Source organism: Cupressus sempervirens, chromosome 4 (genome assembly GCF_028749045.1).
Source record: "Cupressus sempervirens isolate cs-2001-9-10 chromosome 4, ASM2874904v1, whole genome shotgun sequence".
Classification (NCBI taxonomy): domain Eukaryota; kingdom Viridiplantae; phylum Streptophyta; class Pinopsida; order Cupressales; family Cupressaceae; genus Cupressus; species Cupressus sempervirens.
The window spans coordinates 162,746,826-162,751,880 of NC_143121.1; positions in this window are offsets into that span (position 1 = coordinate 162,746,826).

Consider the following 5,055-nt stretch of genomic DNA (forward strand, 5'->3'; position numbering starts at 1 on the left):
TTAACAAGTATGTGTACTATTTTAAAGAAGTTTCTCATTAAGTACATATTATTAATTATATAAGAATGATCAATTAGAACTCTTATCTTTTACCTTAATTTTCATAGTCATTTCCATTTCAAAATACCAATATCTAGCAATAAACATGATGATATTAATGATGGGGTTTAATAAAAAAAATATATCTTAAATAAAATTAATTAATTAAATTAAAGTAATAACAAAATTAGATAATCATTATTTCTTAAATAAATTCTAGTTGCATAAAACCCGAACAAAATTCATTAAAAAGGTAATATAGTACTAGTTTTTATATATTCTATAATATATATAGGGAACCCAAGAGTTATTTAAGAGTTTAATTTTTGTAATATATAGTTTTTAGTCTCCAAAACTTTCCTATATATATTATAGAATATATATATATATATATATATATATATATATATATAAGCTAGTAGGAAGGACATGCTAAAAGGAAGAATCATTAGTCTAATATAGTTTCATTTACCCTCTCTCTCTCTCTCTCTCTCTATATGTGTGTGTGCGCGTGTGTGTGTGTAGTCTTGATGTTGGCCCCTTATCTGACTCTCTATCATATCTCTCTTCCCCTAATTACCTTCCAATTCTCTATCCCCTACCTACTCTCACCATCTCCTCCCACTTTTAACCTCTTTCTCTACCACATATCTCTCACTCTTCCAAAGTAATTACTACCTTGATCATCTCACTATCTCTTACCACTTATTTACCCTCTCTCCCCATGCCACCCACCCACCCCCCCCCCCCCCCCCCCGGCCCCGCCCTCCACCCCCCACCCCCCCCCCCCCCTCTCCTCTCTCTCTCACCCCCACCACTCACCCTCCCACTCTTCCTTCCCATATCACCATTCCTCTTTTTCTCTATACATCATATATATTCCCATCACCATTCTCTCAAATCTTTCTCCCTCTAATTACTATCTTTTACTCAACCCCTTTCCTCCTCTCACCACATCTTCCCCCTATTTACCCCTTATTTCTAGACTCGTGTCTCCCCCTTTACCAATTCTCTATTTATTATACAACTTTTTCCCTAATTACCCTCTGACACTCTCTTCCCTAACTACTCTCACCATATTTTCCCCATTTAAACCTCTTTCTCTACCTTATGTTTATCCCTCTATCCTAACTAATTACTATATATTATTCTTTGCTCGTCCTTGTCTCACTATCTATTAGCCCTATTTTACCATCTCTCTCTCTCTCTCTCTCTCTCTCTCTCTCTCTCTCTAAATTATGTTACTTCACTCTCTTCCCTAACCCCTCTCATAATCTCTTGCCCATTTTTATGCCCCCCTTCTCTCACTCACATATACACACACTTATTATATCATAAGTATATCTATTTTCTACCCTAATGATTTTACTTTGTTATTCCACACTTATTGTATCATAAGTATATCTATTTTCTACCCTAATGATTTTACTTTGTTATCCCACATCACCCTCTCACCATCCCCTCACAAAATTACAATTTATCTCTACATAATGTCTCTCACCCTCTCCATATTGCCTCACACTCTCTTTCTCTCTCTCACTCATACATATATCTCCCCCTAAGTACTCTCTTTCACTCTCTCCCCTCCCCCTTCTCACAATATCTCCCCTTTTACCCTCTCTCTCTCTCTCTCTCTCTCTCTCTCTCTCTCTCTCATATTTCTCTCACTAATTACTCTCTTTCACTTTGTCCTCTCCCTCCTCTCACCATATCTTCTCCCTAGGTACCCTCCATCTCTAGACCTCATGTCTCCCCCCATCACTAAGTCTCATAATTATTTTATTTGATAGTCCCTCCTCACCCTCTCACCCTCTCCTCCACAAATTCTCTCTCTCTCTCTCTCTCTCTCTCTCTCTCTCTCTCTCACACACACACACACACACACACACACACACACACAATTATTTAATTTTTATTGTCATAATCTTTTGCTTGTCAAATTTATTTTAGAGTTAATGATATTAAATAATATCTATTGAGAGCTATCACTTTGTATAAAATTCTTGAGAATTATTACTTTTGTATCTTAATACTATTAATAAATTAGAATAAATGATCCTTTTTGTCAAAGACTAATAACTTAAGTATATATTAAAGAAAATTGGAAGTACTATTTTTATTATAAAATTATATGACAATCTTGTAAATTACATAATAATAAAATTATATCAAATGTACTATTGACAATTAGTGGATTAGTCTATAATGTATCAAACAATCACTGTGAATTATTTTTGGATTAATCAAATATTTATGAAGTTTTTATATTAATTTACTGATATAATTTATTATTAAAACTATTTCTCTAATGATGATGATTGGATCATTTCATTTGGTCTTATAAGACCCTTTTTCAGAAAATGAAGTTATTTATGAATTTATTTATAATTATTTTTATCTATTACTATTGAAATTTAACTCTTTATTTGATATTTTGTAATACATTTTATAATACAAAAACTATATGATACATGATGAAAAAATATTATACATTTATTTTTTGATATTTTACTTATTATAGTGATTAATTATTGTAATAACTAATAGCTATTTCTATTTTTATTATAATAATTTTATGGCAAGTACATACCACTACGTGACACTTGCTTATTTATTAACATAATTTAAATTCTAATTCAATTATCTAATAAGAGCTATTATTTAATCTATTTTAATACTATTTATTCTTTTAGATTTATAGTCATATATTTCATTTTTCAATATTGACTATTAATCAAATTTACAATATCTATTTTGTTGAAAATTATTTTCGTACATTAAAACTATACTAATTTTGTTTTCATATAATTGTCATTTTCTTTCTTTTGAAAAAATACTACAACTATTTACAACTATTTAGATGATAGAAAGAAACAAGTGTCACATAAGAGCTAGTATTTCCCATACATAAATGAAAGGAATAATGTCAACATATATTATTAATATATAAAATACATTTACTTAATATCTAAATCTATTCATAGAAAGTAAAAAAGAAAAAGGAAAAAGTTATAATTAACTTTGCATTAATATATAAGATGTAAATTTGAATGTTGATTTATTTTGTTATTTAAATATTGTACACATTACTTTAAAAAATAATAAATAGTTCATTTAATTGGTTCAAATGAATGTCTTTAATAACTAATTAAACCAAACTAGTTACAATAGCATATGCCTATAGACAAATGCTAAAAAGATGTGAGGGGAGACTTGGCCATGGATGCCGCAATCCTCCACAATTTGATGAGCATTGCTCTCCACCTGCTCAGGCCGACTGTTCCCTCATCTTTATTGAGGTGTTCCATCTCATAGATATAAGCATTTTTATTCTTAGCAACATCTTTATCTCTGGTGGTAACCACTATTTTGTACTAGTTATTAAGGCCAGTGGGAATCCCAAGTCTAGAGACAAAGTTGCCTAATTCTAGCTAATCATCCACACATCCTCCAGAACAATCAAACATCTTCTGCCCTCTAATCCCTCATGTGTCAATTCAACTACCTGCGCATCACTAACTCTACTATCTATTTCTATACCAATATGGTAAGCTAGGTCACATTGCAATCTCCTAAGAGAAGATATCTGTGAAATAGAAATCCAGGCACCCTACAACATGAAGGGGGGTTTTAAGACAATATTGGAGACAATTTTTAAGTGAATTGTCGTAATTTGAGACTAAAAAATGTTGTGTATTGTCTTACATATTGTCTTTAAGTGATTGTCTTAAACTATTGTCGTAAAGTATTGTCTTATAAAGACAATAAGGAACAACACAATCATTGTCTCTTAGAGACAATTTTAATTGTCTTTATAGAAACAATTATATCTTTAATCTCGCTTACAGTCTTCTTGAAGGTGGTTAGAGAGAAGATGGTATAAAATAATAAATTAAAATATATATATTATTTAATATAAACAACAATATAATTAATTAATTCATGTTAAGGCACGATGGATTAGAACCACCATCCCCCTACTTGTAATGTAGGTGCTCGTCCATTGAGCTAGCACCTTTTAAATTAATAAAAATTAATAGTCTAAGGTTTTGCAAATAAGAGCTACAAGAAGGGAGCAAGACAAATTGATTCAATGAATAGAAACATTGGTGGTGAGGTGAGACTTACACGTGGATAGATGGTGCTAAGTTCTAGAACAGTCAAATCTCGCACTCTAGGTTGTTAGCTCATCACACAAATGGTTGAACAAATTAGGTTGAACTTAATTGTGAACTATAAAACACGGTTTCATAATTAAAAAACCTTTATAGGTATGTTCTCTACATGTTGCTGACTCAAGGGTTTGAAAATGGGCATACACATACAACAACCAAGAACGATTCTAGATGCAACTGACCTGGTACACATGTACACCTAATGTGGAAGCAAAGACAAGCATGTCAACTATTTGTCATCACCACTTAGAATGAAAGCCTTTTAAAATAACTAATTTATTAAATCAATTTTAAATTGCTGCATTCTAAGAAGACCGTTAAACTCTAATTCTAAACATATCAAATACACATCAAGTAGAAGTTGAATTGCCTTAGGGAAGACAAATGGAAGGAATTTTATAACAAACTTAAATACAAGTTAGATCTAGTGTAATAAAAGAGGGGAGTTCGTTGGAAATTAGGGAGTTTGTTGTGAACAAGAAAGAGAAGTGGGATTGTGGGCTAATGACAGGGAGATTTGAGGAGGAAGAAAATAGCTAAGAAGGGTGCAGTAAGAGGGAAAAGAACTCAGTGCCTATGGACTAATAAGAGTGTTGGAAGACTTAAACAAAGGAAACAAAAAGACAACATAATGCATAGCAGGTTAAAAAAAGACTACAAGAAGAATAATGTATGGATGAAGAAAGATGGGGATTGCACTTCTTGTTTGGATTCATCGTGGATTACAAAAATGTGAATCATTGTCAAAGAAAAATTTTAGAGTTCAATGTTTTGAAAATTGATGCCATTATTATATAAGTTATTTGTTGTGAGCTTGATCAAATTTCCCTAGATGCACAAG